This window comes from Schistocerca nitens, chromosome 1 (assembly GCF_023898315.1).
Source record: "Schistocerca nitens isolate TAMUIC-IGC-003100 chromosome 1, iqSchNite1.1, whole genome shotgun sequence".
NCBI classification, from domain to species: domain Eukaryota; kingdom Metazoa; phylum Arthropoda; class Insecta; order Orthoptera; family Acrididae; genus Schistocerca; species Schistocerca nitens.
In genome coordinates this window covers 374,417,348-374,443,599 of record NC_064614.1, presented here as the reverse complement: position 1 = coordinate 374,443,599, position 26,252 = coordinate 374,417,348, and positions in this window count along the sequence as shown.

Sequence of the window (26,252 nt, the reverse complement as noted above, 5' to 3'; positions counted from 1 at the left end):
CGTTTTCAATTGGTGAGAGATCTGGAGAATGTGCTGGCCACGCCAGCAGTCGAACATTTTCTTTATCCAGAAAGGCCCGAACAGGACCTGAAACATGCGGTCGTGCATTATCCTGCTGAAATGTAGGGTTTCGCAGGGATCGAATGAAGGGTAGAGCCACGGGACATAACACATCTGAAATGTAACGTCCAGTGTTCAAAGTGCCGTCAATGCGAACAAGAGGTGACCGAGACCTGTGACCAATCGCACCCTATACCATCACGTCGGGTGACACGCCAGTATGGCGATGACGAATACACGCTTCCAATGGGGATTCACCGCGATGTCGCCAAACACGGATGCGACCATCATGATGCTGTAAACAGAGCCTGGATTCATCCGAAAAAATGACGTTTTGCCAATCGTGCTCCTAGGTTCGTCGTTGAGTACACCATCGCAGGCGCTCCTGTCTGTGATGCATCGTCAAGGGTTATCGCATCCATGGTCTCCGAGCTGATAGTCCATGCTGCTGCAAACGTCGTCGAACTGTTCGTGCAGATGGTTGTTGTCTTGCAAACGTCCCCATCTGTTGACTAAGGGATCGAGACGTGGCTGCACGATCCGTTACAGCCATGCGGATAAGATGCCTGTCATCTCGACTGCTAGTGATACTAGGACGTTGGGCTCCAGCATGGCGTTCCGTATTACCCCCTGAACCCACCGATTCCATATTCTGCTAACAGTCATTGGATCTCGACCAACGCGAGCAGCAATGTCGCGACACGATAAACCGCAATCGCGATAGGCTACAATCCGACTTTTATCAAAGTCGGAAACGTAATGGTACGCATTTCTCCTCGTTACACGAGGGACCACAACAACGTTTTTTTGCCGGCCGAAGTGGCCGTGCGGTTAAAGGCGCTGCAGTCAGGAACCGCAAGACCGCTACGGTCGCAGGTTCGAATCCTGCCTCGGGCATGGATGTGTGTGATGTCCTTAGGTTAGTTAGGTTTAACTAGTTCTAAGTTCTAGGGGACTAATGACCTCAGCAGTTGAGTCCCACAGTGCTCTGAGCCATTTGAACCATTTGAACCACAACAACGTTTCACCAGGCAACGTCGGTCAACTGCTGTTTGTGTATGAGAAATCGGTTGGAAACTTCCCTCATGTCAGCACGTTGTAGGTGTCACCACCGGCGCCACCCTTGTATGAATACTCTGAAAAACTAATCATTTGCATATCACAGCATCTTCTTCCTGTCGGTTAAATTTCGCGTCTGTAGCACGTCATCTTCGTGGTGTAGCAATTTTAATGGCCGGTAGTGTATATCATTTATTATACTCAGAGGATGTAACTGGAACTCCACTGTAATTACACAAGAATTTTCATTTAGTGGATGCTTCCTTTATGATCATACTACTGATCAAAAACCATTAAAAGTTGATATTTAGGCCTGGTGTTTATTTCCCAATGTGTTAACGTTTTCATTGGTTCCTAGTTTTGGGATTGTAAGCTCTCCATACGTGTTTTAATATTTTTGTGAATCAGATATTTCCAATGTGTCTAATAACTTGTGTAAGGTAATTGTAACTGTGGCCTTCATTTTGGATGCTTGCAAAACTGTGTTACTCCGGTACTGTGGAATTCTGCAACCATTTAAATTCCTAAACGTAATCTCTTAAAAACAAAAAAACTAGTATGTTTCCTCAAAATTAGAAGCTTATTTTCCTTATTTGATACTCAACGTTTAATACTAGGTGAGACAGTTTTTGACAGGCATTTGGTTCAAATGGCTCTGAGCGCTATGGGACTTAACTTCTGAGGTCATCAGTCCCATAGAACTTAGAACTACTTAAACCACTAACCTAAGGACGTCACACACATCCATGCCAGAGGCAGGATTCGAACCTGCGACCGTGGCGGTCGCACAGTTCCAGACTGTAGCGCCTATAACCGCTCGGCCTATCTGGCCGGCTGAGAGGCATTTGTCGTCGCTTTTTATTCGGAGAGTCGAGTAAATATTTTACGTCATTTCATTTCGATGTGGCATCTTCATCGAGATACATAGTAACTTCAGGCTTTTTCAAATTTTACATAATCATCATTATTGTTTACCATTCAAATGTTCCGTGTTATAATGCTTTGTGTCTAACGTTACTATTTCGTCTTCGTATTATTATTAACTGGAATTTATAAATAGCACTTTCGCAAAAGTACTATAAATTCAGATTATTAAGGAACACACTGATCCATAGCGATCAAACCTTTTAATTGAACATTTACCTGTACATTACAATTAAGTTGTCATTGTACGCATACACTTTCTTCCTCATTATTTGGATCGACACTTTGAGTTACGATTAGTTGAAAGACGTCGTGCCGGCCGGTGTGGCCGTGCGGTTACAGGCGCTTCAGTCTGGAACCGCGTGACCGCTACGGTCGCAGGTTCGAATCCTGCCTCGGGCATGGATGTGTGTGATGTCCTTAGGTTAGTTAGGTTTAAGTAGTTCTAAGTTCTAGGGGACTTATGACCACAGATGTTGAGTCCCATAGTGCTCAGAGCCATTTGAAAGACGTCGTCATATTTCATTTTCTGCATCCTCCAAACGATTGTTTTCTTGCTGGGAGACTGTCAGAAGTGTGTAGGAACCGTCTCTAATACATACGGGGAGCATAAAGATTGTGTGTTCAGCCGTGGAAAGGATAACTTGCAGTTGAACAGCGATTTATAAGAGTGGGCGACACGCTGGTCGGAAACAGCATTTTTACCTAAACTGAGTTTTGACATGACACAGGCGGTAAGAGTCTCTGAAAATCTTATTGTTCTCCTTGCTTGGTCTCCAGTAGACGCGCTTGAATTTTAAATGGTACGGGAGAAGGCTCTTTTTTTCGCGACTTTCTCTTCTAGTTGGTACTCATGATGTTTACCATATAGGAATCTGAGACTGAGAGATGGACAACATTTCGTAACGACGCAGAGATTTTTTTTTCAATTTATTGGCTTTTAGGCCGTTCCCATTAATCCAACTCAGTGGTAATGTCAATTATGATGATACGAAAGGAGGAAGAACACAACACACAGTCCGCAAGCGGAGAAAATCTCCAACCAGGCCGGGAATCGAGCCCGGGCCCCTTCTCTTAAGAATCCGCCACTCTGATCGCGCAGCTACCGAGGCGGACGACGCAGATTCGAAATAAACCAAACGCGTCAGCAGACAACTCCTCCGATTAATAACAGCGTCCTCCTGTGGTTGTTACAGGAATATTTGTACAATCTGGCTTTCTGTGTAACTATCCTGGAAAGCTCAGGACGAGCGGAAGTTTATTGGTTCTTTGATTCTAAGTGATGAAATATAACACCGTATAACGAGCATAGTGAAATGGAAATAAATCTGTAATACATTTTTTTCATTCGAACGACTTTCTGTACCATGGTCTCATTACCTTCAGTTCAGTTTCAGTGGTACATAATTTATGATGTTCTCACCTTATGACGTTTGCTGAAATTACTTGTCGCTCTGCTTCGACAGATCTGTATAAAACAGCAAAAACACGCCGCCGCCCTCCATTATAGTTTTATTAGCGGAAGGTATATTTTTATAAAGACCTTTGTTTCCGGTTCCAATTACTTAAAGGTCGACTCCAGGTCAACTTGTAACCTTCGTAACACAAAATCATATATGTGATAGCTTTGCACGCGACTACGTTAAACAGTTATAACAACAAGATTACCCTGTAACAAGTCAATGTGAATTACTTTTCTTGTTAACGACACATGTCGGACACTTTGCTCCAACATAAGGTGAAAATCTTAGATTCGTCAACGAAACTTCCACGACTACACCGCAGTTTATTTAAAATCGTGTTATTTTCTGATAAAAATAATAGAACATTTTTCACTGGGAAATTATGGTATTTTGTAAGGACAGTGGCCCTCGGAAACTAAAGCTGCGCCACAGCCTCTTGGATTTCTTTTACTAACAAAACAGCAGTTGGAAATTCTCCGTAACTCGAAAGATAAAGTGTTCCCTTAATGAACAAAGAGATTCTGTCAGGCCGACTGCAGTATCAAAGCTCACGGCGCAGTTACAGCAGGTTTATTGGCGGATACGCCGCAATCGTCATACGACATCGAAGACCAGAAATATAAATCGGATAGCTGCTCCCCTTCTGGCACCAGTGGTGTAAATATCCACTTGCTGAGAGGGGAAAATAAAGCGAGGCTTTCCATTTTCAGAGGGACTGTATTCCAAAGTCAATGGCGTGGCTGGGCTAAAATCAACTTCCGCGCTGCAATTAGCAGGACAAAAGAAGTGGACGCCGCGCCAGAGGGACTTTTTCCCTGCAGGCTAACCTAGAATTTGGCAGTCGGCAAACCTGCTACTACGAATTTGGCTGCGCCGCTTTCTATGCGCTGCAAATTACGCTCTTTGATCTTAACTTAATCCAGTCCACTTCAATAAAGCTCGCGGCTGATTTGTTTGTATATGCCGCGTCACGCGTTTGCCTAACAAATGCGCCTACATCCTTTGTTGTTGATTGGTTGCTCCAATGCATTTCGATATCGGCTATGCCAGAGTAATGGGTCGCTCGTACCTGTTCCTTTTTATGGTGCTATTGAGGTGTGCTGCTTTCGCAGTTTATGGCGACTGGTAAAAGCGTTGTGTGCGAAATGCTTTTGATGACCAAGTTAATTCCAATATTTTTCTCTCAATACGAACTGCAAGTATAGTTCCTAATATTTTTTCACTTCTCTTCGTGCAAAACGAGAGTTCTCGAATGACACTTTCTGTTTATAAACGACCGAACTTCTCTTTTCATAACTTTTACCTATCTTGCCGTCAATCAGAGTATACCTCTCGTATAAAGCCAGCAATAAGTAATGCATCGAACATTAGTTTTCTAGTAATATTATCATCATATTACATCAAAATTTTACGTGAAACATTTGACTTACGTAATATTTCCAAACAGAACCCAATTCTGAGTATCATCAGCAGAAAATATCCTTTCGATTTATTATGAGAACAAAAAGTACATAGAATTTTAATGCGCATTCCAAAGATATCGAAAAGAAACCTAAGATATTCTTTTGACTAGTTTTCTATAGTAGAGTTCTCGGAACTGAGGGAATTTTTTCATCGTTTTCTTTTTAATTTCACTATCATACAATTTGACAGGAAGACGGGTTCCCCAGCTGCAAAATGTTTGCAGCAGTCAGGTTAACTGATAGCTGAAATTCATAAATAAATTCACACTAGGATATTTCGATTTCAGAACTGCAACTTGGGCCATTGGTCGTATGCATCGACAATTGGGTAATTATACTCCCCAGTAACTCTTTTGTTATAAAATTACATGTTCATTTATCTTTTCTCTTGACTAATTAATTTCCCAGAAAGGTAAAACTGTCTGTAGATAGCACGTTTACGCATCATCGAGTTTTGTTGTTCCCTGATCAGAAAGTGCAATTAATGAGAAAACCGATACTGTTGCGGTGTGTATGGTAGTGCTGTAGTCTCAGCTTGGTCAAAACCAGCAATAATCTGCCTCTTAGAGGGTGCCGTTGCTTAAGCACAGCCAAGTTCGTCCATTGTTCCATGATCGTATAGTAAGCGCCATTCACAATCATTCCGACCTTAATGATACTTTTTACGAAAAACTCTGATGTTTTGCATTGATTTAAACAACAAATTAATAATGAACATCAAGGTCTCGATACATTCGAAGCGATTTTCGCAATGTAACAGGATTAATTTATAATTAGTCACGAGGATCTGCGACATACATAGGTACTTCTCAGTACGTGACAAGCAAGTGACGTTACTCATCTTTAGCCGCGCGGAGTGGCCGGGCGGTTTGAGGCGTCATGTCACGGACTACGCGGCCTCTCTCGCCGGAGGTTCGAGTCCTACCTCAGGCATGGGCGTGTGCGTTGTTCGTAGTATAAGTTAGTTTAAGTAGTGTCCAGGGACCGATGACCTCAGCTGTTTGGTCCTTTAGGAATTCACACACATTTGAACATTTTTATTCATCTTTACACTCGAACCGACACACAAAGTTGAGGCGTAAATATAGAAAGATGCCCCTTGCATATTTACGCTAACCTATCAGATTTATGATTAACAACATAACGGGCGGTAGGAGAGAATGCTCCCGACGTCATTCTCATAAAGTGCTTGCTTGGGGCCATATGTGAGGTAAACTTCCACAGCGTTAACTGCAGCGTTTTGTAGAGAATCTAATCTGTGCGTTTGTGCCTCGAAAATGGAAATGTTACATTACACGAATAACGTCTCGTAAGTACGGGGCACTTAACATTGACCAACAAAACCAACTAAACGTGTTTAATCTGGAGACTTAAACCGTGTTCCTGTGCACACACTGTGAGAGGAGCTTTATTACGTCCTGTTTGTATAAGATTCCATCTTAAGCAACCTTTTAAGTCACGCGTACTATATAACCAGTAACATGCCTACTTCCAAACAGAGTTTAATGTACCAAGTTACGTGCACAACAACTTGACAGGTCCTTATCAACGTGTTCCATATTCTTGATCGTCGCAAACAATCAATAACTTCATTCTACATGGTCACATCATCATCATTACAATCGTCATCAATATTATTAGCATTATTATAGTTTTCATAATATTAGACGTTTCGATGAAAAATTGGGCGTTACAAACAGAAACAGTAAAGAATGTGTGAGACGACAGTTTGGAAATGCAACAGTATCAGTCACTGCTGCCGTGAACAAAGAAGAGTGGTTATTTGAGACTCTGAAAGAAGTTACTACCTATTTCTAAATTGTTACTGGCTTTGCTATCAACGGCGGCAATAGGACGTAATCATTCGCTTTGTAGGCCCACGGAGACCGATCAGCGTATTGTAATCTAACTTTTCACCGTCGGATTGAAGTGCTGCCACCGATACAGTTTTAGAACTGCATATCAGAGAACCGTTCTTCATAAGGACTTTCAAAACAAAGTAATTGACGGTGGACATACAACGAAAAACTTTGATAGTGAAAAACTTCAGCCTGAAGTACATAAGGACAGTCTTGTGTCTGCCAATATTTCCTGGTGGATCGAAAGGGTGAACGCCATGGGAAAGAACTGGAAAAGTTGGTGAAACAGTGCAAGCTGTTGGCAGTAGCAAAGTAATGATGATAACAATAACATTTTCTCACTGTTCTCTGAGATGATACATCCACACGGAACGCGTTCTCGATAATACGATATAAACTACTGCGTGCTGAAAAGTAACGCCTCCGATTTTGCAACATGAAAACTCTTAAAGCTTTTTAAACAAATCGAAGTTTATAAACATTCCACACTTTAGTCTTCGTGTCTAAGTATTTATTTCTCAACATAGTCACCCCGTGAGGAACACGGTTCTCCCAACGAGAGGCCAGTTTGTTGATACAGTCACGGTAGAATGTTTATGTAGACGGAGCCACTTCACCCCTGCATGCAGCACTTCATCACTATCAAGGTTAAGTCCTCGAAGGTGTTCTTCAAGATGAAAATCAGACGGGGCCAAGTCGCGACTATATGGGGGATGATCGATGACAGTGGAACCAAGCCGTCGAAGAGTTTCTAATGCTGCAGCACGCGTGTGTGGTCTGGCAATGTTATGCTGCAGGAGAGGATGCTCCATATGTAGACCAACTTTCTGCGGTTAGAAACTCAATTACAGGACGCTTTTCTCACGCAATGGCGTAGCTACGCCACGCATCGCCATGTTTAACGCTACAATTCGGAGCCCTCTAGCGGCAGAGGGCTGCAGCTTGCATCATCATTTTGAGAACCGAATAAAAAATTCGGAGGCATTATTTTTCAGCACGTCCTCCTACATTTATAAGATAACGTACCTCCGATTGTCTTCACTGAGAAGGGTTGGATGTTACAGCAAGACATTGCGACTACTGTACATGCACGGCAACGGTTGGAAGTTCGGGAGAGACCTTTCAGAATCTTCCTTGGTGCTATAATTAACGGGCACTGAACGAAAGAAATTGTGCGTGGTGCTTTATAAGAAACTATTGCGAAATTGTGCTTGAATCGGCTAAGATAAGCAGTCATCTATGATAGTTCACTGACAACGCTATTGTGTACAGGAAAATATCATAAGAAATCCAGAAAAATTTGGAGACAAAATTTTCGGATGGTGTAACGACGGGCAGCTGTCATTAAATGTAAATAATTGTCGCCAATGCCCATCACAAAGAGAAAGCACCGAACAGTACTAGACTACAAAATCAGTCTTAGTACGATCACCTAAAGCCAGTATTAAGAAATGCGATTGAAGACCTCGAGTTGTTGGAAGGGTTCGGAGAAGTCATAGTGCATCCTTGAGGGAAACTGCATACAAGAAATTAATGCAGCCAATTGCAGAGTATTTTTCCATGGTTAGGTTTCCTTATGAAGTAGACTTGATACTACACACGCAAGCGTTCATAGACACACTGCTAAGATCTTAACAGGGTGGAAGAGCCCTTGTGACAGTATAACAGAAAATTGTAAAGGAACTTAAATGAGAAATCTCGGAAGAGAGACGACGTAGCTCGCATGAAACCTAGATGTCTGACTGTGGAGAACCTGTGTACGAGGACAATCGTACGACTGTTCTGCTGCCACCATCACATACCTGTCGAATGGATCATGAGAATGAGATAAGAGAGGCATACAGACTGTCACTTATCAGTCGCTTAATATGCTAGTTAAACAGCGAGTCGCTGATATTGGTACAACGTACCCTCCACTATGCGCTGTAGAGAGGCTAGCGCGGTATATACGTAGATGTAAATAGGGGAACCACGAAAAGCCCAAATTGTTTTTTCTTGTTGGGTTTAAACTCCATTCCTCCCTAAACAAATCAGCGGCCTTAATCTTTGCGCCCGGTGTGACTATTTCTGCTTCTACGAAATACTGTCGCAGCTGCGAATTTTTTCTTTTTTTTTTTAGATGAGCCATATTAGGCATGGAAATTATAGCTATTGGTGACACATCAAAATTTGGGCCGGACCGGAACTTGAATCTGTATTTGCCGCTTACTGAGAGCGGCCGACTAAACCATCTCGACTGCCTCTGTAAGCTTCCACGACCAACCAAACCAGTTGGAGTCCCGGCCCGGCACAATTTTCATGTGTCGCCAACAGGACTACGACTGATGTCAAAAATATTCGCAATTGTAACAAAATTTCGTAATATTACTACCGCTGCAGATTATAAGAATAACAAATATTTCTGATACGTCTTGATGACATGGCTAATTTCAGTATTATTTTGTAACTCCGAACGTACGAGGGCTATTCAGCAATAAGTTCCGATCGGTCGCGAAATGGAATCCACAGTGAAAAAAAATAAAAATTATTTGCGATACTTAGCTAAATCTTTTAGCTACGTCTCTACAAAGTCGCCGCTCCGACTGAGACATTTGTCGTAGCATTGTATCAACTTTCCAATATCCTCGTCATAGAAGGCAACCGCCTGTGCTTTCTGTCAATTCTCTACGCTGATCTGCAGCTTGTTGTCTGTGCCAGAGTGTTGTCTTCATAGCCATCTGTTTATGTGAGCAGATATGAAAATCAGAGTGTGCCAAGTCCGTGTTGTATGGTGAGTGATCACACGCGTCTCATCGAAAACTCGGCAGGAGCGTCCTCCATGCTCATGCAGTAATTTGGAAATTGGTGGTAAGGACTATGGAACCAAACTGCTAAGGTCATCGGTCCCTAGGCGTACGCACTACTTTATCTAACTTAAACTAACTTGAGCTAAGGACAACACATACACCCATGCCCGAGAGAGAACCCTAACCTCCGACGAAGGGGAGTCGCGCGAACCGTGACAAGACGCCTGAGACCGCACGGCTATCTCGCGCGGCGCTCATGCAGTGTGCGGCAGAGAATTGTATGAAGAAGGAAACGCATGTCAGTTGCTTTGTGTGGGCTGCATGGAATCCGGCGAAATCTCTCACAGGCACTCGTACCTGGCGGGAGACACTATTTTCTAGGAATCTTTATGTACTCACAGTGCGCTCAAAACTGAAAATAGAGACGTGACGCGATCCACTGGCATACTAGAGACACTGTCCAACAAGTGTACGCAAAGCCCCATCGGATTGTCACTGTGGTTTCCAATTCGCGATCGATCGGACCTTAGTTTCCGAATAGCTCTCGAATCGTTCCTCTCTAGAGTTGCGTTTTATACGCAAATATGAATCATGGGCGGACGTATTGAAAACTGACGTTGGGATATGTGATCTAGACTTTGACCAGCGTATTACAGTCTTTATTTGTGACCAAAGCTACAAACAAAACTAATACGTTGTCATGCGTCGTTTTACGGACCTCCCGAGACAGCGCAGTGATCAAGCTAAAGAAGGTGTATTTGGAAGAACCCTAGTTCAAATCCCCATCAGGCCATTTAGACTTCTTACGATTTCTCTTAATCGCGCAAGCGAGATGCAAAGGTCTTTGACAGTAGATTTCTTTCCTCATCCTTCCCCGACTAAACTTTGTGCTCAGCAGGCCGGTGTGGCCGAGCGGCTCTAGGCGCTTCAGTGTGGAACCGCGCGACCGCTACGGTCGCAGGTTCGAATCCTGCCTAAGGCATGGATGTGTGTGATGTCCTTGGGTTAGTTAGGTTCAAATAGTTCTAAGTTAGGGGACTGATGACCTCAAATGTTAAGTCCCATAGTGCTCAGAGCCATTTGAACAACTTGGGTCCATGCTTCATGGAGTCTGCGGCTTCACTCGAATCCTTCCATCAGCTCTTACCAACTGAAATTGAACTTACAAGACCAGGCCACAGTTTCCAGTCGTCTAGGATCCAAACGATATGATCTCGAGCCCAGGAGTGGCACTGCAGCGATGTCGTGCTGTTACCAAAGTCACTCGTGTAGGTCGTCTGCTGCCATAGCCCATTAACGTCAAATTTCACCGCTCTGTCCTAACGGATACGTTCGTCGTACGTCCCACATTGATTTTTGTCGTTATTTGACGCAATGTAGCTTACATATTAGCATAGACAAGTCTGTGCAAACACCGCTGCTCTCATTTGTTAAGGGAATGCCATCGGCCACTGCGCAGTCCGTGGTGAGAGGTAAATTTGGTATTCCCGGCACGCTCTTCGGACTATGGAACTCGGAATATTGAAATCCCTAACGGGTTCCAGTTTGGATTCCGTAGAAACGTTGGAACACGTGAGGCAATACTGACCCTTCGACTTATCTTAGAAGAAAGATTAAGGAAAGGCAAACCTACATTTCTAGCATTTCTAGACTTAAAGCTTTTGACAACGTTGAATGGAATACTCTCTTTCAAATTCTGTAGGTGGCAGGGGTAAAATACAGGGAGCAAAAGGCTATTTACAATTTCTACAGAAAGCAGATGGCAGAGTCGAGGGACATGAAAGGCAAGCAGTGGCTGGGAAGGGAGCGAGACAGGGTTGTAGCCTCTCCCCGATGCTATTCAATTTGTATATTGAGCAAGCAGTAAAGGAAACAAAAGAAAAGTTCAGAGTAGGCATTAAAATCCATGGAGAAGAAATAAAAACTTTGAGGTTCGCCGGTGACACTGTAATTCTGTCAGACAGCAAAGGACTTGGAAGAGCAGTTGAACGGAATGGACAGTGTCCTGAAAGGAGGATGTAAGATGAGCATCTACAAAAGCAAAACGAGGATAATGGAATGTAGTCGAATTAAATCGGGTGATGCTGAGGGAATTAGATTAGGAAATGAGACACTTAAAGTAGTAAAGGAGTTTTGCTATTTGGGGAGCAAAATAACTGATGATGGTCGAAGTAGAGAGGATATAAAATGTAGACTAGCAATGGAAGGAAAGCGTTTCTGAAGAAGAGAAATTTGTTAACATCGGGTATAGATTTAAGTGTGAGGAAGTCGTTTCTGAAAGTATTTGTATGGAGTGTAGCCATGTATGGAAGTGAAACATGGACGATAAATAGTTTGTACAAGAAGAGAATAGAAGCTTTTGAAATGTGGTGCTACAGAAGAATGCTGAAGATTATATGGGTAGATCACATAACTAATGAGGAGATATTGAATAGAATTGGGGAGAAGAGGAGCTTGTGGCACAACTTGACTAGAAGAAGGGATCGGTTGGTAGGACATGTTCTGAGGCATCAAGGGATCACCAATTTAGTATTGGAGGGCAGCGTGGAGGGTAAAAATCGTAGAGGGAGACCAAGAGGTGAATACACTAAGCAGATTCAGAAGGATGTAGGCTGCAGTAGGTACTGGGAGATGAAGCTTGGACAGGATAGAGCAGCATGGAGAGCTGCATCAAACCAGTCCCTGAACTGAAGACCACAAAAAACAAGAACAACAACGAGTTACAAAATGTAATGTATCAAGCGTCTAGCTCCAACTAACATTCCGAGTTCAAAGTCTTAATTCCTGTCGTGCGACCATTATCACATCGGAAACATTTTAACATCAGAGTACAAATGACAGCTCTACCAATGCACTGCCCTTGTATATCTTGTGTACCAGTACTGTCGCCATCTGTGTATGTGAATGTCGCCATCCTATGACATTTGTCACCTCAGTGTTTACCTAGGTGCCGTATGATGAAGTTGTGTATTTCATTTATCCTTTCGTTCTCAGAGCACCAACTGGTTCAAAAATGGTTCAAATGGCTCTGAGCACTATGCGACTTAACGTCTAAGGTCATCAGTCGCCTAGAACTTAGAATGGTACCTAACTAACCTAAGGACATCACACACTTCCATGCCCGAGGCAGGATTCGAACCTGCGACCGTAGCGGTCGCTCGGTTCCAGACTGCAGCGCCCAGAACCGCACCGCCACTCCGGCCGGCCATCAACTGGTAGTACTTGATAATTACAGAGAAATGCTGTGCTGTAGGCTGGCTTGTGTCATTTCTTACAGCTACTCGTCTGTTGTATTAAGCGCTGTCTGCCTTCCGCGTTAAACAATGAGTACATACACTTTTGTAACATAGCACGTTTTTGTCCACCGAAGGCAACATTCGTCTGACCATATGACCTGGATCTGGCGAACGCCTGTATTTGGCCGGAGGAAGTTTACCAGAAAATTAAAGAGTGCCCGCAGCAAAGTTTGGTCGTCCCAACCGCCGATCGCCAAACAGGAATGGCAAGGCGTCCGTTGGCCGGCGATCGCTTTTACTGCCCCCCTGCGCGTAGTTGGGCGTGATTTCTTATCAGGGCGGCCGCCATCGGCATCGCAGTGGGGGGGCGGGTAGCGGTTACCGCCGGGCCGCGGCCACCGCCATAAAAAGCCGATCCCGCCGCCTCCGCCGCGGCCGCAAAATAGAGTTGGCCGCACTGCAGTAGCAACGGCAACTCTGTGATCCGCAAGGAGCCGCACTGAAAACCGTGCCGCTGCTGGGACCACAGGAGCACCAGTAACTAGGGTCACGGAAAGAGCAGTCTGGTATGTTCCGTAGGCAGGAAACTATCCCATACCTGGCACCTCCCACTCTTGGCGCGTTTGCCGTGCTTTTCAATATACAGGGTGAAAAGTATTTAAACCGACAAACTCTGGGAGGTTGTAGGGGACATCAAAACAAATATTTTCCCCTAATGTCATTTCTTCCTACGAGGATTATTTAAACCGGTGGAGGCCTTATTACGCTCTTCAGTTGTTAGAGGCCGTATTAGGATCTTCAGGTTGTTAGAGGCCGTATTACGCTCTTCAGTTGTAGACAACTGCTGTCCACCAGTGTAGTAGTGCATTGTCTCTGTTCACTAATGGAGCGATACACCTTGAGTGAGTACACTGATACGGTTGGTGCGTACTACGTAGCGCACCACAACGGACGAGCTGCACAACGGGTTTATCAACAATAATATCCTAATCGCCGAATCCCGCATCATACGACCTTTGCTGCTGTGAACCAACGTCTGCGTGAGACCGGGTCATTTAGCAGATTACCTGGACAGGGACGCCGTCGCACGGTAAGAACGCTGCAATTTTATAGGAAGCTGTCTTGTAGCATGTGAAGGGGCATCCTTCAATCAGCACTCGTGCAATTGCACGTAACATGGGGACGAACAGTCCTTCGAGAGCAATTGTTACGTCCATTTCACTTACAGAGTGTCCACAACCTGGAACCAGTTGATTATCCACCCAGAGCACAGTTTTCGCAGTGGTACCTGGAACAGTGTGAAATGCACCCTACATTTCCATCCTCTGTGTTGTTTACCGAGGAAGCAACGTTTGGGCCTGATGGAGTCTTCAACATGCACAATTCGCATGTTCGGAGTGAGGGTAGCCCACATGTCACAGTTACTGGCGCTCATCAAGTGCGGTTCTTCGTTAATGTGCGGGCCGGTGTTGTTGGGGACTGTTTAATTGGGCCGTATCTGTTACATAGGCCATTAAATGGCAGCCACTATTGGAATTTTCTCGCCAGAGCATCGCCAAAATTACTGGAAAACGTCCCGCTCTCTACAAGACACCGCATGTGGTTCCAACAAGACGGGGCGCCGGCACATTTCAGTCATCGTGTGCGTCGATTCCTGGAGCGACGGTTCCCAGAAACGTGGAATGGCAGAGGCAGAGTGTTTGTTGATTTAATTAATTTGCCACCAGAGAAATCTTCCTCTGCCGATTTAAATACTCCTCATAGAAAAAAATTACATTAGGAAAAAATATTTGTTTTGATGTCCCCTACAACCTCCCAGAGTTTGTCGGTTTAAATACTTTCCACCCTGTAGAGTGGCTTTTCCATGCGCAAAGAAAAGATCAGATGACTACAGGTACCACTGAAAGCAATCAAAAGTTTATGTACTATTTTTCACACAATCCAGTATTTACACAGCTGTCGTTGTTTCTTTGTAACACGCAAATGACAATTCGGATGAATCAACAAGGCTACTTTACAGAAGAATAGAAATACTGGTAGAAGTCGACCTCGGGAAAGATCAGTTTAGGTTCCGGAGAAATGTAGGAGCACATGAGGCAATACTGTCCCTACGATTTCTCTTAGAAGCTAGGTTACAGAAAGGCAAACCTACATTTATAGAATTTGTAGTTTTAGAGAAAGCTTTTGACAATGTTGACTAGAATACTCACTTTGAAATTATGGAGATCTCAGGGGTAAAATACAGGGAGCGAAAGACTATTTACAACTCGTACAGAAACCGGACCGCAATTATAGGAGTCGAGGGGCATGAAAGGGAAGCAGTCGTTGGAAAGAGAGTGAGCCTATCCCCGATGTTATTCAGTCTGTACACTGAGCAAGTAATAAATGAAACCAAACGTAAAGTTGGGGTAGGATTTACAGTTGAGTAGAAGAACTACAAACTTTGAAGTTGCTGATGACATTGTAATTCCGTCAGAGACGGTAAAGGACTCGGAAGAGCAGCTAAATGGAGTGAATAGTGTCATGAAAGGAGAACATAAGATGACCATCAACAAAAGCAAAACAAGGATGATGAAACGTACACTAATTGAATCAAGTGATGCTGAGGGAATTGGATTAGGAAACAACACTGAAAGTAGTAGATGTGTTCTGCTATTTGGGCATCAAGGTGACTGATGTGGCCTTGTAATACGAAAGTAATACACATACTTCTCTGTAAAAAATACATTTTTAAAAGCATTTCATACACTCTAATTACATATTTTAAATAAAAATAAACAAAATTTACCTAAAAAAGTAACTCAACTTCATTAGCAGAACTCTTGATGTAACAACTCCACGCATTCACTTGATTACAAGGTAGAAGAAATGTCCTGTATACTCATGATCCTGTAGGTGCTGCCATCTAGAGGCGTAGTCTCCACACTAGGATGCAATGGTGCCATGTGTAACCAGTGGGATATCGTGGATATTTCAGAAATTTATCAAAACTGTAATGGGTCAAAATGGACCCAATGGGCTCGAAAGAGTAATATCTCATTGTAATGACAAGTTCTGTATACTCCATCTTCCTTTGCTAGCCAAAAAGCACAATTTTCTTTATACGTACCAATCCGAAACATATTGCAGAATCTCATTAAATGTGATTTCGCGTAAACGAGATTGCTACCATCATAAAACATAGAATGAAATATTACCCTTTTATATCAGATATTTGACGACACAACCGCCAGCAGTTGCGTGACAAGAACGGTGTTTTGCATATGTAATATGTCGTTAATGTGAGCAATTATCTAAGTATCACTACACAAACCATGTATCATAGAAAAATGAACGGGAATGCCGTTCCCACTTCGCAAACTGCACAGTGTTGCTAGAAAAGCGTATGGAGTCACTTGCGTGATTATTTGATCAATGTAATTCATATAATACTGAATCTATATTTCAAGTGCATGACTGTACTACTCTAATCTGCAATACTGAATGGAGAAGCGTTAACACTCAGTCATCATAAGAGTGTAGTCACGCTAATGTGTGTATACATCCTGTAAATTTGAAATTCTTTTCAAAGAAATAATATTAGCTTTACACATCTTCATTAGTAAATAAAAGAAGGATGAGAGGCTAATGAGATGACAGTTGTTTCGTCTTATTCCAAGTTTATCCCTGCCATTAACATAACAGGAAGCCGAACATAGCCTAAGCTTCTTCCTAAACTATTACTTCTGAACTAAAAGTCATGATTCAGACACATTGGTGCTGCTGCATGCTAATATTTTTTATGGTAACCAGAACAACACCTGCAGTCCATTTTAATGAACTGATTTCTTCGTCACTCTTTGCTCACTGTTATAGTTTTCCGTGCGCAAGACAATACTTACAGAATTTCTTATATCACGCATGCGAAAACGTTAAATTCCCTGAACACTTTTTCAGTTCTTCCTTTATCCATTTCAAAGAAACAGAAAGTAGGTTGCTTTTTTTACTCGCCTCTCGCGTGCACGATGTAATTTTGAAGGTATCCACCTTCATTCGTACGCAGAAAACTGGGCACAATAATGAAGCGGTTGACACAAAAGTCAATCGTGGGAGGGAATAACAGCCATTTTCGTGCATGACAGATGCTAAACAGTTGTGAACATCTGCACGAGTCGTAACAGATTGCGCGATTGTAGACATGCAAACAGAACTGTACATGCGTGAACTCGGACCGGCAAAAACAAACAGTCACGCATATCGTAACTGCGCATTATTATCCAGTAAAGAGCCTCTGTCGGATACAGTGAAACATCTGGACACCGCGTACTGGTTACCATCGATACGAATGCGCGTATCGGAAAGTGAATTACATGCTGTGCACGTCCTAGCCTCATCACGCGTTAAATACGTCATACTGTTCACGTTAAAAATGGAAAGGCGATTTGTAACTGTCGCCTGTGTCAAGCTTTAGCGAGAAGCATTTATCTTCTGTCGTTCATGAAGCAGAAAATTCGAATCAGATGATGTTACTCATTGCAATATAAACCACGCTTTTACAGCATTTTATCCATTGTGACCATGTTTGCGTTATACGGTGAAATAAGAAATACAGTCACTCTCAGAAAAAAAATATTGTTTTGTTAATGTCGTATAGTCTATGGTTACAGAGGTGTACGGTAAAGTAACGTGGTCTCTGTGGATTAATAGTGTGACGCAGTTTCTGTGGCAAAATCTCGCACTGAAAGTTAGACATCCTAATTCTTTCAAGACTCGAAATTTGTTAGATACTGGCAGAGGAACGGATGGGTCGAGGAAAGAGAAAACGAATATTAATGGCCACAGTATTCTAATAGCTTTGCAAAAATATTTTTATCTTTTCAAAACTGACATCGGTTCTAGTATTAAAGAATGTCAGTACCTCTGTAAATATATGAGGCAATCAAAATCTTTCCATCGGAGGACGTTGCTGTAGCTTACATGGAACATAGCGCGACTCCGATGCGTGTGTATGAGCACATACATGCAGGCAAGGAATTAACGTGACATTCGTGTCTTTCCGACGTCCGTATGATACATTTGGAAAAGTCAACCATGGCGACATCATATCAGATGCCTCAAAAGAGGACGAACGTGCTGTTGTTCATTTCTTAGCTGCCGAAGGACAAACGCCAGTAGAAATCCATCAGAGAATGATGGATGTGTGTGGGGCAGCATGTTTGCCGAAAACCACCGTTGTGGAATGGAAAGCCAAGTTCCGTGCTGGTTGCGATTCGACATAAGACGCCCGTCGATGCGACAGGTAATTCATTTCAAGAAATCATCCGCTTCGAGCCATCCAGATTTAGGTTTTACGTGATTTCCCTAAATCACTCCAGGAAAATGGCGGGATGGTTCCTTTGAAAGGGCACGTCCGATTTCCTTCCCCATTCTTGGCGCAATCCAAGATTGTGCTCCGTCTTTAATGACCTCGATATCGACAGGACGTTAAACCCAATCTGCCTTCCTTCTTTATTTCAAGGAATTTGATATATCCATCACTAGGGAAGGGTACTGGGCAGCGCTGGAGAAATTACGGCGCGCAATAAAGGCGAAACGTCCGGAAAATCTGCGACAAGGGCTGCTGCCGCTTAATGGTAAAGCACAACTCCATACCCCAAATGTAATGCAGAAGTTATGTCATCTCAGGTGGAAGACAGGCGAGCACCCGCCCTAGAGTCCTCATCTCTCCCCGTGCGATTATCACATCTTCGATTCCTTAAAACAGTCCTTGAAGAGCTGACGATTATTCATGTCAGACAGTATACGCAGCAGGACTCGGTGTTTTACCAAAACTGGTATCTTCAACGTGGTGTGTCGGTGGGATGATTGCCTCAATGGACACGGCGATTTTGCCTGATCGGCATACTGATTCCGGACTGTAAGGTCTTCCAACGGAAACTTTTTAACCGTCCTTACGTTTCATGTCATTTTCTGAATTCAACAGCAAATCTGTGTCTGTTCTGCACCATAATGAATATTTGTAACTGTCTAGTTTCTGCCATGTTCACCAGATGTATCCCCTTCATTGCGTGAGTGATTCTGTAGTAAAAGGCTCATACTTCGTATACTTGTATGAATCGGAGCTTAAAGCTGCAGTGATAGGAGTAATCACCCAAAGGACGCAAACACCTTCCACAGCGTATTAAGGTTCAGTAAACGATTATTTGTGATTGAAACGATTGTAATCATACAGACCATACGTAAAACAGAGTGACAAGTGCTGCAGTAAATAATGGTATGTACTGGACGTCTCTCTTTTAAATAACCGGTGAAGCGAAAACGGAGCGTGATGTGCATGTCTTTATCGTTTTGAATCCTTTGTAACATATTAAAATCGTAAAAAAAATGGTCAGGTTGCTACATTTTGATGACCACTTTCTTTTTCGTTTAGCATTTCGAAAGCTCACACCCGGAGCAAGTCAAATCCTCAACCAGCAGTTACAAACTCCAAGCTCATTCGACGAGAACATTGTCTGCATTCGTTTTTTGGTAGGTAGCTTTTGTCTCACACAGATGTACATATCAGACTGCTGGGTGAAGGCTTGGCTCTGAGCACTATGGGACTCAACATCTTAGGTCATAAGTCCCCTAGAACTTAGAACTACTTAAACCTAACCTAAGGACATCACACACACCCATGCCCGAGGCAGGATTCGAACCTGCGACCGTAGCAGCCCCGCGGTTCCGAACTGCAGCGCCAGAACCGCACGGCCACCGCGGCCGGCTGATGGGTGAAGTTTGCCATATATTTATCATCGCAGTATTCGGTATGTGCTCTTTTTCTCTCTGAGTTTAAGAACATCGTCGCAAAACCTACGACTACTTCTATACAAACAGGTTGTATCATATTGCAGAGAACCCTTACTCAAAGACTACAAATGTTTGCATGGACCAAAGCTTAAGATGGCTTTGCTTGGAAAGGTGAGAGTTTTCAGAAAACGGAAAATACAAGTCAGTTACGCCTCACTTATACATAAACAATTCCGGTTTACGACGTGATTCAAGATTTCGATTGATCTTGTGAATTACTCCACGCTATGCTACGAATATTCCTCTACCAGCGCCTCGCGTCTTGTTTTTCCGTAACTATTTTGCTATCAAATAAAAAGAATGACATTTTTCAATGATATAACAGTTATCAGGAACAGCGACCAGTATTAAGAGATCGTTTTTCCGTATTTGCCTGTTCCACCATCATGAAGGCTTATATGTTCAATTACCCTTTGGCAAAATTAATGGCAAAGTTGGGTCAAGATACATCTATGGCGTCCGCCCCGACAAAGTTCACGTTCCAATACATACCACATCCTACATATCTCCGGCGACAGCAACTGCATCGCTGTTCATAGTATCTGCGAAAAGTCTGGAGCGGCAACAATGCCACTTGCACTAGATCAACTTAAGCGAACTCCTGTAAGTATTTTGCAGGCCGATACTCAAAGGTGTCGCTATAGCCCATTCAAACATATGGATGTTTCACTCTTCACAGGTACACGTACACAGACTGTCAAATTGCGAATTGCTGTGCTATCTGCCGCGCCATCTCGTCGTCCACAGATAAAGCGGCACATCCGTCCGCGTTTTGTCACGATACGGCGCCACTGTGTGCTGCTTATCAGCTGTCCAGATAAGGCTCTGTATATCGACGACAGACCATTCAGTCGGTGCTGGTGTTTGGCAAAAACTGTCTGTAAAGCCGACAGCTGCGCAGCGGACACGCGTCGTGCTGCAGATTCCGCCAGAACTTTAGTGAAAAATAATCTAAACAGTCATTACTGTCGAATTAAGAACCTTTCCACTAGCATTTCTTTTTGTCCCTTCGACGTAGTTTGCCTTGTCAGTACGACTGAAAAGCTGCGAACATCGATGAAATTCGACGAATCGCGTTTTCTACCCACTCTTGTTTTTCGGTGTTGCTTTATTTTAATATTTTCTGCTAAGAAAGACATCAAACTTAGGGAAGCAGAATAATTTAATTGATAGATGACAGTAGTTCATGTGTTTGAATGTTATCGTTTCAGAAGTAATGCGTTGCAACTTACGAACAGCCTTCTGTCACATTTTTTAGTTTTCCTGAGCAGCTTGATATAATTCATGTTTAATGAGCTATTAAGATCACTTTTTCTCAGTTGCTAGCATTTCCATTTTTAGCTTATTGTTTCATACCACACACAGTAGTTCTGCTTGCTTACTACAGACTTACAGACATAAAAGTTCCGCACGGTACACGCAGATGTTTAACTGAAAGAAACATCACTGTCTGTAGAGTCATCTCGTTTCATGAGAATGCGTCGTCGATTCGTTGTCTAGTATGCCTACTGTTCAAAATGGCGAACAGTAAACTACGGACGACACTGCATTCAGCTGAAAAAGGAAAGACATGAAATGAAAATTGGATGTTTCAGAAGACAGAAGCACGGGAGTGTAAATATTAAGTACTTCGTTATTTTGACAGGCTGCTATTTTACATGTGTACGTTTATCTCTCAATGCATAACCTCAATTGATTCTATTAAATGGCGTTAAAAATGTATAAACCGCAAGTAATAATTATCAGTAATAAGCGGCTTCTTAGACCTGAATTTCTTTCTGTAAGTATAGTTCGTATCATCCTGAACAGATCATCGATGAAACGTAATTGTTTAGATGACTTCAGTACATTTCCTGCGCCGTCCAGAGTGACCGAGCGGTTCTAGCCGCTTCAGTCTGGAACCGCGCGACCGCTATGGTCGCAGGTTCGAATCCTGCCTCAGGCATGGATGTGTGTGATGTCCTTAGATTGGTTAGGTTTATGTAGTTCTAATTTCTAGGGGATTGATGACCTCAGAAGTTAAGTCCCATAGTACTCAGAGCCATTTGAACATTTCCTACGCCTTTGTAATGGAACAGTCAATTCCACGTCTTTCTCAGAATAAATCCCTCTCAAGAGACGGACTTGTCCACACTAAGCCAGAAAGTTTGTTTTCATTTGTGCTTGCTCTGAGTTTGTGACAAATAATTCGGTGCTTCAAAACACTATGTAATGGTATTGATGCTGCGGAATATCATTGCTACGCTTGCTCTGAGTCTGTGACAAATAATTCGGTGCTTCAAAACACTATGGAATGGTATTGATGCTGCGGAATATCATTGCTACAGGTCGGGCGGTTAGTTTTGCAGTGACAAGTGTTCATGTATATATAGCTTAATATCGTTGATAAACGTTCTTTTTAATTGAAAGGTCGAAGTTTTCGTGGAACTCATTTAGGATTTTTGCGGGTCTAAGAGTAGTGGGACGTTGTAGCAGTTCCAGATTACTTCTGGAGGAGGCCGAGTGGATACTACAATGTACACAAAATATTCAAACACTTCATTAAAACTTGAAGAAGACAGAGTACTTAACTTGGAAATAATTCAGGTCAGCAGGAATGTCACTTGCGTTCCTGTCACTGAACGATAAAAGTTATCGGTTGGTTCGATACAGAATGATAGTCATATCATGGCGTACAGTCGACTATAAACTTTAATAGATAGTTCTCGCACTGCAGGATCTGAAGTAAGCGATGATTAACGATAGGGCTGAGTGGCTTTGCGCTCTACATAAGCAGGCATGCAGCAGCGGTGGCATGTGGAACATCTCGAGGGCGTGTCTTCGCCGGCGTCTCCCTTACGTTGCTGCGTCAGGCAGCGATTTCCCTTATTTGTGGTCCTGTCTTGAGGTACTAACTCTGACATGGAATCTCGTTCCTCATACGACACCACACTAAGGTCCCATGCGGCAAACTTCGGGAGTCACTGCACCGTACTGTCCATTGAGATGACAAGAAGTCGTGGGATGGCGATATGCACATATACAGATGGCGGTAGTATCGCGTACACAAGGTGTAGAAGGAGAGTTCACTGACAGAGCTGTCATTTGTATTCATGGGTAAAGGATTCAAACATGATTATGGCCGCACGGCGGGAATTAGCAGTCTTTGAACGCGGAACGGTAGTTGGTGTTAGAAGCATGGGACATTCCAATTCGGAAATCGTTAGAGAATTAAGTATTCCGAGAGCCACAGTGTCAAGAGTGTGCCGGGAATACCAAATTTCAGGCATTACCTCTCACCACGGACAACTCAGTAGTAGATGGCCATCACTTAACGACTGAGAAAGGGACGTTTGCATAGATTTGTCACTGCTAACTGCAGAAACCAGTACTGGACGTACGAGGAACGTATCCATTAGGACAGTGCGGAGAAATCTAGTGTTAATGGGCAATGGCAGCAGGCGAGCGACACGACTACCTATGCCAACAGCACATCGCCTGCAGTGTCTGTTGGGCTCGTCACCATCGGACTCGTGACGTCTAGGAAACCGCGGCCTGGTCAGATGAGTCCCCATTTCAGTTAGCTGATGGTAGGATTTGTGTGTGGCACAGACTCCACGAAGCCATAGATCAAAGCTGTCAACGAGGTAATGTGCAAACTGGTGGTGGCTGCATAATGGTGTGGCTGTTTCCAGAATGAGATTTTCACTCTGCAGCGAAGTGTGCGCTGATATGAAACTTCCTGGCAGACTAAAACTGTGTGCTGGACCGAGACTCGAACTCGGGACCTTTGCCTTTCGCGGGAAAGTGCTCTACCAACTGAGCTACCCAAGTTTAATATCAGGGCACACTCCGCTGCAGAGTGAAAATCTCATTCAGGAAACGTCCCCCAGGCTGTGGCTAAGCCATGTCTCCGCAAAATCCTTTCTTTCAGGAGTTCTAGTTCTGCAAGGTTCGCAAGAGAGCTTCTGTAAAGTTTGGAAGGTAGGAGACGAGGTACTGGCAGAAGTAGAGGTGTGAGAACGGGGCGTGAGTCGTGCTTGGGTAGCTCAGATGGTAGAGCACTTGCCCGCGAAAGGCAAAGGTGCCGAGTTCGAGTCTCGGTCCGGCACAATGTTTTAATCTGCCAGGAAGTTTCGTGTGGGCTGTGTTTACATGGAGTGGACTGGGTCGTCTCGTCCAACTGAACCGATCAATAAATGGAAATGGTTATGTTCGGCTATTTGCACGCCATTTGTAGCCATTCATGGAATTCATCTTCAGAGACAACGACGTCATGTCACTGGGCCACAACTGTTAGCGAATGGTTTTTCAGGGGACTTGCAGCGACTTGTGTCAATGTCACGTCCAGTTGCTGCATTATGCCGGGCAAAGAGAGGTCCGACACGATGTTAGGATGTATCCCACGACTTTTGAGATCTCTGCGTAATATAGTCAGAGCCATGGAACTGTGTGCAATTTAGGATAGGGACACTGAACGAGCACGACTTTGCGTTGAAAGCGGTGTCTTAGCAGTCAACTAGAAAACAGTTGGACGCAAACTGAGCGATTCACCCTTAGCTTTAACTTAGCATTGTAGTTATCATGTTTAGCACGATTGTGCGTCGTCCTCCTCTACAGAAGTACATCATGAAAGCGCGCTTGTGGCTGCGATGCCAGCCCATGGAGCCACACGTGTCATTGCGACAAATGAGCGGATCCACATTTGCGGGTACTTTCGCTACGCGCGCCAGCGGGTACGAAATGGGAATTTGGACACGCGGCGCGGCGCTCTGATCATTTAACCTCAATCCCATTACCGTGGTTTGATTTCCGATATGGCGGAGGGGCGACCGCGCTTCTAATTTCGTTTGTCGGCTGCGGTCGGCCGGCCGACGTCGCGGTCGCTGCTGTATCCCGGCGGCGCGCCTCGCACTCCTGGCGAGCTAATTGAAACCAAAGGCCACGGCTGTCTCATTTTCCGGTCTGCATCCCATTCTCTGCAACCGTCACTGAATCTTTCTGGTAGCTTAAAACTGTGTGCCGGACCGGAACTCGAACCGTGGACTCGAGCTGTCCGGAAAATTGTCCTCAACCAAGTGAGCTATCCAATCACTACTCACGACCTGCCGTGACATCTACACTTGCACCAGTACCACTTCTGCTACCTTTCAGACCTCTAAGTAGTTCTCCTGCATACCTACGTCTCTAGCAATTCTGTAATATAAGAGGGTATGGAATAGGTTATCAGATATATGACTGACTCGAAGACTTACTAATAGAGCCCGATATGTTGTCCTCGACGGCGAGTGTTCATCAGAGACAAAAGGATGGTCAGGAATGCACCACGGAAGTGTGACAGAGTCGGTATTGTTTTCTATATTCATAAATGTAAGCAGCAACCTGCAATTGTTTGCTGATGATGCTGTGGTGTATCGGAGGGTGTCGAAGTCGAGCGACTGTAGGAAGATACAAAGTGACTGATACAAACTTTCAGGCTGGTCTGATGAATGGTAGCTAGCTGTAAATGTAGAAAATTTAAGTTAATGGGGATGAGTAGGAGAAACAATACAGAATGTTCGAATACAGCATTAGCAGAGTCCTGGTTGGCACAGTACGTCGTGTAAATATGTGGGCTTAAAGTTGCAAAGCGATACGAAACAGAACGAATTTGTCAGAATTGTGTAAGGGAAGGCGTATGGTCGATTTCGGTTTATCGAGAGAATTTGTGGAAAGTATGGTTCATCTGTAAAGGGCACCGCATATAGTTCGCTGGTGCGACCCATTCTTGAAAGCTCGAGTGTTTGGGATCCGTAACAGGTCAGATTAAAGGAAGCCTTCGAAGCAATTCAAAGGTGGGTTACGAGATGTGTTACCGGTAGATTCGAACCACACGCGATTGTCACGGAGGCGCTTCGGGAATTTAAATGGGAATCTGTGAAGGGAACACTATTGAGAAAATTTATGGGACCGGCATTTGAAGCTGACTGCAGAACGACTCAATCGCCGCCAACATATATTTCACGTAAGGGCCACCAGAATAAAATACGAGAAATTGGGGCTCATATGAAAGCATATGGACAGTCGTTTTTCCCTCGCTCTATTTGCGAGTGGAGCAGTAAATAAAATGAAATGACCACTATTGGCACAGGGTACCCTCCACCACGCCCCGTACGGTGGCTTGCGGAGTATGTATGTAGATTTAAGAAAGGCAATTGCGGAGAAATGTCGTTGCCACAATTAAGCGATATTTCAGCACTTTCCCGAGAAAGGCAAGGTCCCGGGTTCGCGAACCGGTCCGCCAGACAGTTTTCTTCTGTCAGGAAATTGCTAAGAAGAGTATACTGCTCTGCAGACTGAAATTTTCACTCTGGAAATCACCTTTTCTGTGCAGACGAGAGTGACCGTGTGACCGTGGCGGAAACGACCGAGAGAAACATTACACTCATTTCTAGTTGTAGCGCTAAGCCAATTAATAATAGCTGTGAGTGCTCACTACGATTTTGTATTGTGTAAATTATGGTGTTATCGAAGTGGTGAGAGTTTGTTGCTATTACACTCCATCCAAGAAATTCCGAGACTGATTTTGTTCCTAGCGTATAATCGACGTCAGCGC